The sequence below is a fragment of the Rhea pennata genome, chromosome 8 (genome assembly GCF_028389875.1).
Source record: "Rhea pennata isolate bPtePen1 chromosome 8, bPtePen1.pri, whole genome shotgun sequence".
NCBI classification, from domain to species: Eukaryota; Metazoa; Chordata; class Aves; order Rheiformes; family Rheidae; genus Rhea; species Rhea pennata.
Genome location: NC_084670.1, coordinates 18,159,660 through 18,175,451, shown reverse-complemented (window position 1 = coordinate 18,175,451; position 15,792 = coordinate 18,159,660). Strand labels below are relative to the sequence as shown.

The 15,792-nt window shown below is 51.7% G+C and overlaps 1 protein-coding gene across 2 annotated transcripts in view; it reads right to left on the bottom strand.

The window, feature by feature from the left end:
• Positions 1-9,227, bottom strand: part of LRRC8D (leucine rich repeat containing 8 VRAC subunit D) — a 47,632-nt gene extending 38,405 nt beyond the window's left edge. For both annotated transcript variants that reach the window (XM_062581872.1, XM_062581873.1), the window contains exons 1-2: positions 9,154-9,227; positions 1,119-1,263 (exon numbers count right to left, since the gene is read on the bottom strand). The gene's annotated coding sequence lies outside the window, so the exon portion shown is untranslated. The remainder of the gene's footprint in view (positions 1-1,118; positions 1,264-9,153) is intronic.
• Positions 9,228-15,792: the final 6,565 nt, after the last annotated feature.

The following is a 15,792-nucleotide window of genomic DNA, read 5'->3' as shown; positions in this document are numbered from 1 at the left end:
AAAGGACTTCCCTTCCTGCAACCACACAAGGAAAGGTTTAATCAGACGGTGCTGGAAATTCCCCTGCAAACGCTAAGAATAGTTTTTTTCATAACAGATGACCTAAACAAAATCCCACTATTTCCACCTGGGTCAATAAATAAAAAACATCATCAAAAGCAGTCTGTAATAAATTCAGGGAGCCTATGGAAAAGATGCCGATATTTTTAGAGGGAAAGTATTGCTTCAGGCAGAAAACACTGGGCCTCTTCAAAAACTACTTTGCCCTAAGAGTAAACTGTGGGCTACCATCACTCCAAGCACTGTATGGGCAAGCCGAAGTAGCCCCATTCCCGAGGAATCTCTACGGTACATGAAAAACATGCACAAGCCTTTCCAGGACATGGACCTCTGGGTAGGAGTTGCACCTAAGCTAAAAAGTAGTTACATAAGAAAAAAAATACAATTTTAAATTAATTAAATAAACGGAAATCTCAAACCTTTCCTGACTGTTTGCATGCAGCAAGACGAACCTAAGTAACAAAGTCTGGATGTAGGACAGCGTGGAAGACTTGTTTGCAAGAACAAATACTGGTTACTAGAAACAGTTGTGGCAATCTCAGAAAAACAAACAAACGAACGAACGAACAATAAAAAGCTGGCAGTTGGTTTTGTTTTAAAACCTATCAGCCTGCTCCCTTCCGTACCTATGGCTACCTCGTAACGCTGTGCTCCTGCAAAGCTGTCATGCGATTAGAAAAAAGGAAAAAAAGTGAGAAAAAACTCTGTCCTTCAACTCATCAAATTGCTCCTCAACATTCATTAGGAGCATTTCTAGTCAAACTCCTCCCAGCTCACGCAGAGCCTGCATGCAGGTGCTGCAAGCGCCCACCGGGCTGCACTGACCCTCAGGGGTATACATCAGACTCCCCGGAACTGCCAACGGCGCCGGCTGCCCCAGGGCGAGCGCAGAGCCGCCGCGCAGCGCCCGCGGCTGCCCCACGGCGCGCGCATGGCCGCGCCGCCAGGCCACGCGCGTCAGCGGCGCTTTTTAAGGAATAAAGTTCTATTTTTACAGCTAATGCTTGTTCATCGCGTCGCCTCGGCACCAGGCAGCTCGTCGCGTTCGCGCTCAGTACCTGATCAGGCTGTGCTTCTCCTTCCTCCTCCTCCTCCTCCGGCTTCGGCTCGGCCGAGCGCAGGCTGCGGAGGCTCTCGTGACGGGAACGCCGAGCCGGGCGCCGATGGTCACTTGCTCATTTTGATGAGCCCCGCAGACGCTTCCTGCGTGAAAACAAGCCGCTGTGAGTCAAGGGGGGTGAACAGCACATCGGCGCTAGCGGGGGCGTCGGGGAAACACCGCTTTTGCTTCGCGGAAGCGGCACGCCAGCCCCCCTTGCACCCCGCAGCCGGTCCCTGGGGAAGGCTGAGCACACCCCCTCAGTAACTCCCGAGACCTCCGAGCCGCCCCGCTGCTAAGGAGCAGAGCTAAACTGCCATTTCCTGCTCGGTTTCTTAAACACCCCCGCGCACCCAGCAAGCGCGGCCAAGAGCCCCTCTCTCTGCGCCGCCCCGTCTCTGCCCAGCCAGAGCCGCGTTTTGGGGCGGCTCTGCGGGCGCCGGCAGCGAGGGCGCTGCCCGCCGCCCGCCCGCGTTTGCGGCGGCCCCCCGCGCCGCCCGCCCCGTCCAGGCAGCCCCCCGCGCCGCCCGCCCCGTCCAGGCAGCCCCTCGCGCCGCCCGCCCCGTCCGGGCGGACCCCGCCACTCAGGACGCGCAGGCAAAACCGGGCGCCCGGCAGCGACGGCTGCCGCGGGCACCGGCCACAGCGAGCCCCGCGCCGGGGCGCGGGTCCCTCCCCCCGGGGCAACCCCCGACGGCTGGGGGTTCTCACTCCCATATGAAAATTTATCTCTGTATTTTTCTGATATTAGCTCCCCCTCCCATTGTAGAAGTGACAACTTCCATTTAGCGGAACAAAGCAATGTCTTATTTACAGAAACATCTGCTCCGCTACAAGGAATCCGCACCCACTCTTTCATGGAGTCAGCACGTGGAACAGTCGCAATAAAGGATGTTAAACAAGGAGCATATGCACCAATATGCTCATAACCTGTTCTCCTCCGGCACACATTCTCCTTGATCTTCCTCTGTTCTTTCAGGCCCCTTTGGCATAGGGAACGATTTCCCATTTACACTGGTGTGATGGCATCAGATGCCAATTTTATCTGAACCACAGCCAGGCATTTGGCACTTCAGGCATAACACGTGCAACCTCCAAATGGCCATGTCCTATATACTGTAGCTTACACGTGCCTGCCTTCATCTGCATAGTCAATCAGACATTTTTTCCACTGATCAAAACACTACTATTTCTGTTGGGCTTAGCAGGGAAACAAGCACTGCTAATGGAGTGAGAAATCAGATGACACGCCTGCAGGCCCAACCGCTACCAAGCCGCTGCAAAGGGAGGGCAGGGAGGCAAATGGCAGGGTTTGGGGGACTAAGCAGAGAATTTGGCGAGGGGACTCAGTGATTAATAAAATAACTCTAAAATTATCCGTTTCACCCAGTAGATGTTTAATTTCAACGCAACCGAATTACTCTCCGCCCCGCGTTTCTCTCCCCGTACGCAGCCAGCAGCGCTCCGGAGGCGAGGTTACCTCCGAGCTGCAGCAGCAGCAGCAGCCGCACGCTTTGCACGGGCAGAGCGGGACGCACAACCCAGTGCTTTGAGATTTTATGTTCACTCAAATTTATCTCAACAATTTTGTTATCTCCTTTCACTTGCCACAATGTTATTAATTTCTTTTGGATTTCTGCATGCTTCCCTCATGTTTTTATTTCCAGGCTTTACTGCACACTTCGCCGTTTTTGTTTTCCTGTAACTCTGGCCCAGACAGTTTTTTCTTTAAAATCTATTTTGGTTAAACTGACCGATGCTAACTGGGACACTCAAACTGATCTTTCCATAGAGGTACAAGTTGCACGTAAAAGCAAACACACACAAAACATAACCACAAATATTAACCAGTGAAAACAGAGTCTTGCCCAAATCACCTCATTTTTTCCCGTTTTATCACACCCACTTCTGTCTTTTTCCTCAGTCCGCTCCTCAAGAACTCGAGGAGTTTCTCCTCCAGAACTGCTCTTCTCCCGTTATTCTTCCTTCCGCCTCCTTCTTCCCCACCTTCCCCTGCTTCCGCGCTCCATGAGCCAAGGGATTTACTGCCAGAGGGATGGAGATGGGGGTGGGGAAACAAAACCACCAAGCCTGTCTGCCCTTTCTCTCTGCTAGCAGCACCAACGTGGTAAAAACACTGAGGGAGTTTAATATGGATTATTAAAACAGAAAGTGTGACATTAAAAAAAAAAAAAAAAAAAAAAGGCCCCAAAGGTTGCATTTCCCTTTTGTCAGTTCCTCTTCCAGGCTAAGGTAGTTTAGGCTTATTTCTCAATTTAATCACAGACAGAAAGTGTGGACCTGGACATTGCTGGACAGCAGCCATTGAGAGGAGCTCTGTATATACATTTCTGAGTTTGTACTTCTAAGCACTAGTTAGATTAAGCGTCAAGTCTGCTTCCTCTATGCACCCTTGATGAAGGCAATCGCCAGTGCCTGCGGAAAGGGTTTCTAGCCACACTGGTGCCTGAGAACAAAACAGGACAGCGCAGCACCTTGCGCACGCCTGGCCCAAGCGCTAATGCCGGGACTGGCAAACCCAAGTCGTTCCCACCCTCCCCGTCAGTGTTCTGGACTCAAAGCGTCACGTGCAAACATGAAAAATGGACATTTTTTTCATCATTCGCTGACATTTGCACTAGATTTGCACCAGCAGACAAATTTATGTCAAACAACCCGATAGCTTGACAACATGCTCCTCTGCACAAGACTGCAGAGAAGATAAAAATGTCCATTACATAATACTTTCATATAAAATATTATTATTCACAGAGGAAGCTGTTGAACTGAAAGGTTGTTTTCAACAACTAGCAAATTGGTGTTGCATAACCTTGTTTTTTTAACCAGTACGCCTGAGACCTATCAGCAAGAAGTACAGCTTGTTGTCTAATATGACAAAACCAACTTTGTACACAGACCCATTGAGGTACACGAAAAAAGTCTCCTTGAGGTTTCCAATCTCCTTTTTGGCTTTAAGGCACTGCAAAAGCACAAGATCATCTCTCTCTCTGCAGTGCACACAGCTTCAGTGAGCTGGTGCAAGAGTCCTTCCAGGCCCAGGCGCTCCCTATGCAAGATCTCACACTACCTGAAAGCGTACAAATCCTTCTCTCTCTTTTGCTGCAGTGGCTGAAGAGCAGATACTGAGCACTGTAATTTATATGCACGTCGTATGCATTTGTTTTCTCCCTTAGAGCTATTGTCGTAAGTTGTAAAGTCCCTGCAGCAAGAATCAAGTTCTTAAACGAAGTCTACCCAAAAACCAGCGCTGCTTTTAGCAGGCATGTTGATATCTGCGGCTTCAGCCAGGCAGAGGTGGGGCAGCCCCAGCTGAAGCAGAAACCAAGAGCAATCAGGAACATCTTTAATAGAGAAACTTATCTTAGTGCTGACTTGTAAAGAATGAAGTTGAAGAGGGAAAAAATGGCATCTTGACTGTGGCTTTGCAGCCACGGGTGGCACTGGGGCGGGCAGGAGCCTGCCTCATTGCTTCAGTACCCATGCTCGCTCCTTCCCTGTGCACATACCTTCACGTCACGAACCCAGGGAAGGCCCAGTCTAAAGCACTGCTGGTCCCCAGCAGATGCCCCGGGACATTGTCTGCTGTAGGTCCTGTCACATTTGCCAGCTCCACACGGGTGTCACAGCTAAAACAGCAGTAGACACCTGTGTTTATGCAGTCCCACCCACAGTTTTTCCCAACACATGGGGAAAATCATCAGGAGACATGACTCAGGCAAAAATCCCGTGCCAGCAAACAGAGAGGGATTTTAATTCCCACTGCTTAAAACGCTGCTTCGGGGATTGTGCAATTTTTTAAAATTTAAATGCACGACAAACCGTTTGAAGAGCGCTGTAGTAAGAAAAGGTAGCAATTGCCTTTAACGGTCTTTCGAGCCCTCTCCTTGGGCCAGGGGAATCTTCCACTGCAGTCTCCTGGTCTTCCAAGACCTTCGTAAGAGAGGACTCCCAAGGAGGTGCCCAGGTTTTAACAAGACCATCACACCTAGAAAGCGCTCTTCTTTAGCACTAACGAGGAGCAGGACAGGTCACAAGCACTGGACCATTTCTTCCCAAATGCAGGACCACAGCGAGTAAAGGCAACTGCTCTCCTCAAGCACTGCCGGCTGCCACGTGCTTTCAGCCTGCTTATTTTCTTCCCCTCCTCGTCAGAGTTACCTCCTCAGAGAAACAGGTCTTTAAAGGCTGAGCAGCAAATGGTTTGCCTTCGCCTTTAGGGTAGCAGTACTTTACACCACAACTGTTTCTGAAATGTTGAATTTCATAACTACTTCAACCTTAAAACAAACGAACTCCAAGGAAAGAACAAGTGAAAGGAAGGAAAACTATAGGTAGCAACAGATCTGAGACTGCAAAAACAACAGGTTTTCACATCCAGATTTATCCAAGGAAGAGGAGGAAGACTATGAGGGGACGTATTTCTTCCAGAGCAGTGCCAACCAAGGGGCCTGCGGTGCAGCCGTACTCGGCCCCGAGCGCTGGGCAGCGCCGGTATTTCGCTGGCTCGATCGCAGGCGAGGGGGCTCCCCCGCCGGGGACACCCCCGAGCGCGAGCGCGCCGGGAGCTGCCGCGCGCAGGTCTCCTGGGGCCGCCTGCCCCAGCCGCTCCCTGGAGGGGACGCGATCCCGTTCTGGCAAGACTGGAAGAACGTGGTTATCAACAACGTAGAGATAACTGAAAAGAGTCTCCATTCTTTTAACCGTAGACATTTGTGGTGGGAGAAAGACTGAGGCAGTGTCAGTTAAAATTAATGATGTGGAAACGAGTGTTACTGATGGTATTAGAAAGTGCCAACTTGCCTGGTGACGCACTTTGCTTTTTAATGTGCCAAAACCCAAGACGATTCTCAACAAGTTAAACACCAGAAACGCTGGCTTTGTTCTTTACTAAATTTGTTTGGAATCTCTGAGGGGAAAAATTGTTTGGCAAGCGATCGGTACTTGTTCTTCGCTAAATGGTTAAAAGGGAATTGCACTCAGTTCGCTTAGACCAAAAGGTCTGGAGCCAACCCCATCCCCAAGGCAAGCAAGTCACACTTGGAAAAAACCTGGCTCCGAGCAATCTCAAGGTAAGAGGTGCAGAACTGCTTTACAACAGTAATTAGCTTTTCAAAAATACAGTGCTGCTAGCTGTGCATTTCACAAACTTCCTTCTCAATATTTCAGCCTTTTTCTGGCAAATATTCACAAGTACAGACCCACAGCAACCCAACATCACAGCCGAGAGTAAACGTTTATGAGACCAAGCACCAGCATGCTGACCCCAGAGGACCTCACGCACGCGTGCATGCTCATGAGACCATGCATGTGTGGAAAATTAGTCATGTGCACAAGTCTCTGCATGGTGAAACCTACAGACCTTTTGCTGCTAGTTAGAAAAAAATATTTAAAATGGCAGTTATGCAAAAGTACAGATAAATCTTTAACCAAATTCAAGTTCTTCTGGGGAAAATTATTTGCATTTTTCTTAACATATCAATAGTTTTCTTTTTTTCTCCCCAGAATGTAATCTTCCAGCTACCAAAGAAAGAAAAAGCAGAAGGGAAGAAACAAAAAGGAGAACTGTTGTAGTTGAATTTCAATGCTGGTTAAAAAAAAAAGCAGAAAAAGTAGAACAGCAGAAACCATGAGATATCATGTTTTATTCCTTCTGTTTCATATAGTAATATTTGCATCTAAGGTAAAGACTGATAATTGCGTTTGCCAAATATTTCAGAACTACAACAATTGCATGAATTACTTACAAGATACAAATTGTTCTTCTGAGGAGAAGAATTTTAAAAAACAAACAAACAAACAAAAACTTCCCAGTTCATTATCCGGTAGAAGAAACACTAGCTGGAGCTCCCTGTTGTTTGCACCCAGCTGAGAAAGGAGTTACTGGGTTCCCCGTGACATCATCTGTGACTCAAGCTGCTCTTCATGCCCAAGTCTATGTTCTGATTAAATGCTTTAAGCCCTTAAGACTTAATCCTTAGCAATTAGTCAGTGTAGTAACCTCTTCCAGAGGTGCAGGAGCAAGGCAGGGCCAACACGGGGCTGCGGGGCCCCTCGGCCCCCAGCCAGCCCGCCGCGAAGCAGCCCGGAGCAAACAGCACGGCTGCCGACACGATTGGGGAACCCAAGGAGGGGGAAACATCAGCCAGTGATACAGGACCTGACTCAGAATCTGCTCACTCCCACTGGCTTCAGCGGGCTCTGCGCAAGGCCAAGGCACATGGTGGTGACGGAATGAGAGGACCTGGAGAAATGCGAAGAACCAACTTCAAGGTGGGAAACCTCAGGAGAGCCACAACGCACAGTGCTACAAGTGCTTTTGAACCGGCACTACCAGGCATCTACCATTCTGCATTTCCCACTTGCGTTTATTTTCTCGTCCTCCTGCCACCGGGAGGACCTCTTGAACGCACCTCACCAACTGCATTAGCTTCATCTTACCCGCCAGGCACACAGCAGGAAGGGCGTCTGCATACGGCATTTGCGGCTGCTACACCTCCAGACTACTACCTACTTTCACGAAGGGAAGGAGGCTTTTCGGAGGTGGCAGGAAACAGGGCTAAGGCAGGGCCGCGATGAAGAACTGCAGTTCACACGTTCAGTTATGCCTCAGCGCAACATACAACAGCTAATCTTTCTGCAGCAAGCACCTAACCGTCCCACCTCTCCTCGCATGGCCACTGCACAGGTTTGCTCTATTAATAATTAGCCTCCGTGACAGCAGCACATGGACCTTCTCTGCTCTTTGTGCTCCTGCTGCTTTATAATTCCTCCTCCAGGTCTGGAGGCACTGGATAGGTTACTGTCCCCACCACCCCCAAAAGGCATCGGGACTGATATGTATACCTGGTGTGCATATCCGGATCTTACAAAATAAATTACTGCTTACGCTGCTTCCTTCTCCATGTTACCTCATGTAGCCTTTATAAACTTTGGAGCTTTGTCAGAGTAACCTTGACTGCAAATAACAACATCTATTTAAATGCTGCTGGTTTATTATGTGCAAGGCAACAGATGTGGCAAACCCAGCAGACAGCTCTCCCACTGAGAGGCAGGCAGAGCAGCAAGGGAGTTTACTAGGAAGGCAATGCTTCCGGAGAAACAGCTGGGAAAATGGTGCGCAGCTCAGAAAATATCACCAGAGCAGCATATTCCTAGGTCAGGGCCTTGCGAATCAGCTCCAGCCTCCAACAGAAGGTTTAGAGTAGATTTATAAGCCACCACGACCGAACACGACCCCGGCCTCGGAGCAGGGCTTGGCGAGCAAATTCAAGATGGCAATCAAGAGCCAGCACCACCGCTCCAGTCCGCCGCGCTGCCAACCCCTTCCTCCGCGGCCCGAAGGCGCGGGGCCCGACGGGGACGCGCGTACCTGCGCAGCCGCTCCGGGCCCCGGCGGCTTCCCCGGCGGCGCGGCTCGGCGGCGAGCAGACCCGCAGCGGCCGCCGCGCGCTTCTCCGCGCGGAGCGGGGCGGAGCGGGGCGGAGCGGGGCGGGGGTCTCCTCCTGCGGCCCGCGAGCGCGGAGGGCGCCCGGCCCCTCGCAAACGCCGCTCCGAACCGGGGCCGCCGCGGGCGCCGCTCTCCCCGCGCCGCCGCGGGCAGCGCACGCCCCCGAGCGGCCTCTGCCCCCCGCAGGAGGCCCGGGCGCGCCGCGCCGGCCAGCGCAGGCCCCGCGCCGAGCGCCGCGGGCCCCGACGGCGCCGGAGCAGCGGGAGCCGCTGCGCGGAGCGCGCAGCCCTCAGGCGGTCCCCGGCCGCCCGCCGCGCACACGCCGGCCCGAGAAACGCCGGGCTCCGCACGCGCGGCGAGGCGAGGGCCGCGGCGCTGCTGCCGGGGCACCCGCAGCCCGCGGGGCACCGCGGAGACTAAGCAAAACAAGGCGGGGGGCGAGGGGGAGGGCGCCCGGCGAGCAGAGCCCGGCGGAGGAGCCGAGGGGCGGCCGTCGGGCGGCAGCCGCCGCCGCGGGGGCACCGACCTGCTCCGCGCCGTCCCGCGGCGCCTCGCTGCCGCCGCTGCCGTGCGGCCGGCGCCGCGCTGCTCCGCGCCCCGCGGCGCGCGCGCGCGCTCCCGCCTCCGCCGCCGGGCCCGGCCCCGCGCCGCGCCGCGCCGCGCAGCGCCGCCCGCCGCGGCCAATGGCGCCCGCGGCGCCGCGCACGTGAGCACCGGGCCCGGCCCCGCCCGCAGGTGCCCGCGGAGGGGGGCGGGACGGGGCCGCGGGCGTGGGGCTGCGCGGCGCGGCGCGGCGCGGCGCGGGGGGGGCGGGCCGCTGCCGGGGCAGCGCGGAGGTGCGCGTGTCCGCGAGCCGCTCAGCGCGCCGAAAAATAAATAAATAAATAAAATAAAATAAAATAAAATAAAATAAAATAAAATAAAATAATAAAAATAAATAAAACAAAAGTGGCGTTTCTTGGCGCCATCTGCGCGCCAGGGAGCTTTAGCTTGGTTAGCAGCCATCAGGGACTGCTGCGCCCCGCACAGCCCGCGTGTGCAGGGAGAGCGCCGAACCCAGCCTGATCCGCCGCCTCCCCCCGAAATACCACTTTTCTTTTCTTAAACTGGAATAGCACTAATATCCCAAAGTTTTTGTTGGACCTGAAAAGAGATCAGAGCTACATTTTTTTTTTAACGAGCTGGATGTGACCCGTTCCTTTGAAATTATATTGAACTTGGTCAAGAATTTAATTTAAAAAATACTGGTTTGTCTTGTTATTCCAGAGTTTACTTCATCCCCATAATTTCCAGGAACTGCAGGGGATGGGCAGTAATCTTTAACTGCTCATTTAGAGCAGCTTTTTGACCCTTTAAAGACTGAGAATCCCCCCTTTACAATATTGAGGCATTTTAGCCAGACCTTCTCATCTAAATATCAAACAAGACGTATCAGAAGCCGCAGGCGAAAGCCCTCCTTAGCAGCATCAGCTTCTGAGACCAGAGGAAAATGAGGCCAGCTCGTCCTGCTCTCAGCTGTTTAGCACTATTTTCATACCAGCATTTTCATCTGGTAAAGAATTTTAACAGAGTTCAGATTTAGTCTAATGAGTTGTCATTTATTTTAAGCTTTAGTTTTTAATACGTTCATTTGGGCTTTTAACCATTTTCCTCTCTGAGATCATCAATGCTTGTGTTATTTTTGGCCAGAAATTTAGACCTCGCTAAGTGCTTCCTCAGGAAGGCGAATTTCTTATCTGTTTATTCATTTATTTTTGCTCTGACCCAGCGCCCAGGCCACATGGGGTCCGTGATACTGGGGCTCCACACTGATGAAAGATTAATGGAGTTAAAAGCAGTCCAGTCTGGTAAACATCAAAGGAAGTGAAAACAGATAATAACAGCAGTTGCTGGCTGGGAAATCCTGACTTGCAGGCTGCTGGCAGCGAAATTCAAGCAGAAAAAAAAAAAAGAAAAAGAAAAGCAATTTTTTTCAAATGCCAGAGTTGGTCAGAACTAGCTGAATCCGCTTTCGCTCGGCGAGGAGAGCCACCTCGGCGAGCCCCGGCGCACCAGCGAAGCAGATGAGTAACGCCGGCAGCCGGACAGATGCAGATCCAATTACAGCCCATCTCCGACCGGGCGAATACAAGTGCAAAAGCCTTACCGCCCACGGACCATGTGCTGCTTGGTCTGTTTTTCCTCCCCCCACCCCTTGTTGGGATATGTATTTAAAAGTAAGTCGAACTTTTTAAATTTAAAACTCCACGTTCCTCCTTCAGCGTTTCTACCAAAGACTTCTCACCCTGCCTCGGGTTCGGTCCTGCCTGGGCTCAGGCTCAGTGGTTTTGGGCTGCCCTTTCTGGGGACGACACCGGCTCTCTGGGACACGCTGACGTGGGGTGGAGGAAAGAGGAGGAGAGTTACCGACCTGAGGGGGCTCAGGTCAGGGCGGACCTACATCCCAGCTGCTCCGTTTTCCTGCTGTACTCCATGGGGTTGTTTTAGCAGAAGTACAAATTAGCCAGCTTCAAGCTGTTCCGTATAATAAAAGACACGGAGAACATCAGGAGAGCACGCGGCGGAGGAGCGAACGGCGAACTCGGCGTAGCCAGGCTCGGCGCCGGCGCCTCGCGGTTGGCGCTTTGCTCTGCGGCTCGGGGACTGCGTGAGTGATTACGTTCACGAGCCGCAGCAACGCAGGCACAGTGCCGCGCAGGATGTCTTCTACCTATTTATTTTTACAACTGCAGTTTAGTTTACATTTTGCAAATTCCCTAACTCTGATTACGCAACAGATATCAGGTTTTTCCACCTTAGCACTAGCCCCACTCCCGTGTCATTAAAATGTTTTAGAAAATATTAGTCCTCCGGTGGAGTTCTGGTTTTGGCCAAGTTGAAAAAACAACAGTTTATTCTGAGATATTTTGCAGTCCTTCCTTTTCCTCAAAGACCTGTCTCCACTCCTTGTGACACATCTGGTGGGGAGGCGAGGGGAGGTATTTTTTGGCTCGCGGTCCTGTGCGTGTCAGGTATACCTGCCAGATGTGGTCCGGCGGGCGCCCCGCGAGCCCGGCCCAGCCCCGGGCAGACGCTGGACACCTGCAGACGGGGAGTGCAGGGAAGAGCTGGTGCCGACAGCAGAGGATGCCAGCGGCTCCTCGGCGCTGGGAAGTGTTTCAGCCCCAGCTTCGAGAGGGCTGATAGTTTTTTCTCTCAAGCCAAATTTAAGATGAAAGGGAATATTAAGACTTTGAAGAGGGCAGGTGGGGCAGTGCTTGGTATGAGATGCTGATGGCAGCGTGCAAGAAGGATGCAGCCAGAAGATCAGCTTTTCCCTCCCAGAAACACAATAATTCGGCTTCATGGAAGGTGCAAAGCTTGGGTGGGAACACTGGTTTAATGGGGGGGAGACGTGTACGAGTCGCTGTGGTTGGCTCCTGGCCACCGATTCCCAGAGAAAAAAGCCTTTCTAAGTGCTGGACAGTCGGGCTCGTGGTGCCGAGCCCGGACCCGTGGCAGGAGGACGGGGCTGCAGGCACAGCCACGCTGCCAGGCGGGCCGCCCCCGCGCCACCCGCCGCCGCGGGCCTGACTCCCAGGCAAAGCCAGGCAGCGGGCTGGGCCGGGCTGGCAGCCGCTCTGCCGCCCCGCGGGCGGATGAGGCTGGCAGCGGCCCGCGGTGCCCGCGCCCGCGCCGCCGGGAAGAGCCGGCCCCAGCACGGGCGGCTTGTGGCCCCTGCGAGGAGGAGAAGGAAGCCTGTGCCCCCGGGGCTGCGCTCCGCGCTGCCCGGCACTCCTGCCGCCAGGACACAGTGCCAAAGCTGCCAGAAAGTCTGCAGAACTACGCCAACCAGTTCTCCTTTATCTGCAATTCTATGGCAGTCTCAAAGATGTCTAAGCAACTCGGAGAAGCATAATTTTTCCATTCTAAAAATCATTGCAAACCTCTGTCCTTATCATACTAGGTACATCTACAGTTTTATCCTTTTTTTTTTACATCCTGTCAACTAATTTTCTTTGCTGCTTTATAACTCCATCTTACACAGTTATCCAGACCTTGCTTTGCTTCAGAATGTCCTTGCTGGGAAAAGATGCTGTCTCCTTCCCCTGCTTTGTGCTGGAAAGAGAAGTCCCTCTATTGCACAATGTGAATATGATTGTCATAAATAAAATGTGAATTCTTCATCCTCCTGCTTACTCCAGCACCTCCACAATGGTCTCACCAACCCCTCTATGCCATTTGGGATAATAAAAAGTCACTTGCTCAATGCACAGCGTGGTCACGTAAAAATGGAAAGAAGAATTTGAAGCAGGCGGCCTCATCCTTAGTGACTATCACAAGCTTTTTACATTGAAACAGCCAGAGGAGCATCTGCCCGGCAGGCACGGTAAGCGCCGCGTGCTGTCGGGCTGCAGTGCAGCAAAGTTTTCCAAGGGAAGGCAGAAGCAACGCAGCAGTTCACACGTGCCACTGCCAACTGCACGGAAGATCTAGCTTTCATGAGTTTTCACTTTCCATCCAGCGGGAATACCACCAGATGGCTGCTCTCCTTCACCCTGGTGCTCATCAGCGAGGGGCTACAAACTCGCGGGATGCCCAGAGGCATCTGAGCAGGGAGCTGCGGCAGACGGCAGCAGGGCCACGGCGCGCGCGGGCGCCGGGAGCGAGGTGCGTCTCGCGCGGTCGGCCGAGCCGGAGCCTGCTGCAGGGGCGGGTATCGCTCCTCTAGCAGGGCACCTTCGTCCCCTCCTCGGGGAGGCGTCGAGCGCCTTCGGCCCTTCGGAGCTCCAGCTTCTCCTGTCTTCTTCATTTTGCCCTCAGCAGCTCCCTTCCTGCTCACCCTTGTTTCCACAAATACTAAACACTAAGTATGGAGTAAGAAATAAAAATTAAAAACCTGGCATGACCAGAATTAGCAGAGTACGAGCAAGTGAAGTCTTGAGCTGCCATGGCATGCCCAGCCCAGTTAGCTGGAGCTATTTTCCTGCCAGCCCCTGGGACATTTAAGTCTGTTGTTTCCTTTTTCAAATCATGCCTGAAAATCTTTCTTCCCTCTTCACACTTTGACTGACTTTCTCTACAGAATGGCTCTGGCACTTTCTGCATGCAAATGACACGATACAAAATCTAAGAGCCCCACCTGGACCGGGGCAAGTGCTGGTCTTTAAAGAAATGGCAGTCTTCAGAGTGCTTACCCATAACCCATGCTAGCACTTAACCTTTACTTCCCCAGTCCAGCTTACAATAGTTAGAGCTTGTTGATTTTGTTATTTCTTTAGAAGTTTTCTTAAAATAGCCTTGTGGCAAGGACACAATGAGGTGCACAGCTGGGCAGAGCTTTCAAAACAGCAGGAGCAGAGAGGAGAAAAAGAGCATATGTGGGCCCCAAATGCCCTGAGCCTGCAAAGAGCTGTTCACATGGCTGATGATTAAGGACTCACCCAGCTAGACCATAAAAAACCTGAAGGTTGTGGAAGGCAATGAAAAGAACAACCCTTCCCCCCCAGAAAAAAAAAAAAAAAAAGGAAGAAGGGAGAAAACATATCATTTTATTTCTTACATACTGCATCTCCTCTCTGTCTCTCTATTTGTCCATTGGGCAAAGAAACCACCACTCCTTCTGTAGAGAAGAGTAGAGAAAGCTTATTTAAAAACAAGGAGCCTTAATCAGGGGCCTTTGGACTGTTCTCCCACCTCGGCACCTGAAACAGCTCCCTGTGTGCCTGCAAGCCTGCAGAGTCCCAGTCCTGCCAGCACAGCGCTAGGAGAAGTTGATTTTGCCCAAAATGGCTAGATTAATCTTTTCAGTATGGCTGCAGCACCTTCTGCTAGCTACCTACACGTATTGTAGATCAAACAAAACCACTCGCTTCATTCCAGAGTCTCTGCCCAGCGGAAAGCATAGCAACAACGTGATAAAATTACACTTGGGAAGTCCTCTTCCCAAGGCTTTTTCAAATACATGACAACAAACAAAAGTACTTGAACTCCTAATGCTTCTCTAATTAGATAGCTACTGTAAAATTAGCACCACACCATTCACCCTCCCCTGACACAGCGCTCTTCAGAGATCCCATGGCTCCTGTGATGCCCATGCACTGTTGCTGTGCCGTTCGGCACGCTCATTTAAAACCTGCTTCCTCTCCTGCTTCAAAGACATGTGCAAGGGAGAAGTATTACATATCTGTACTGTGGCAGGGAAGCAAGTTACCCTAATCCCTGATCGCTAGAGTACGTTCTGCCTTCCCTGTATTTGCCTTCAAAATGAAAGTTATTTGGAAAAAAAGCACTGACCGTATTTCCAAGTATTACACAGCAGTGAATTCACTGCCAGTGCTGTAAAGCCACTAGAAAACAACAAAATGTATACCTCCCTCAGCCCCAAACATCTCCAATTTATTTTACAAAAAGGGATAGCAGGAGAAGGAAGGTCTGATCTTGCCTTAATCCAAAAGAACATTTTGGTTTGTCAGGTAATAATACTTTCTGACATAACAAACTGAAATTAGCAGGTGGTTTTCCCTCGGGTTGTACAGAGACTGTACAGTGAATCATGGCTGATCTTGTGCTCTACCCAGGACCACAGGGAATGGGTGATGGAAAGACCAGGATAGTTTCATTTTTCTGTTCATACCTCTGTGGCTAAAGATTCATATCCATGCTCTGGCTTTGTAGGAATATGATGTGACTGATCAGGTCACTGCTATAATCCCAAGAATGGCAGAAACAGTCATCATCTTCCAATATGGTTGTGTTTATACAGCCACAGAGGCACATTCACTGCTTTGCTTTGATTTTTATGTGAATTTGAGTTTCCCAAAATGTCACTGAAACTTTCTGAAATGAGTTTGACTTGAGAATATTGCTCACTGCAAAGGACTGTCCTTGAAAAAATTTTGACAGACCTTTCAAACATTTAACTACACAGAAAATGTTCCTTTAGTGGCTATGTGCCCCCTCTCCGCCCCTTTGAGCTGTTTTGCAGCAGACACCCTGAACCCTTCCTCTTAGATCTCACAAGAGAAAGAGCGCCCAGGCGCTTCTCTTGCTTGGCCTCTTTCATGTCTTTTATACCTAAAATTCCTCTGGCGTTGAGTTTCCATGGCCGCGGCTGCTCAGCCACCTCCCCCTCCCGGCGGCGGCTCCCGCCCTCCCCCAGCCCCGTCCTTACCTGCTGCCCGCG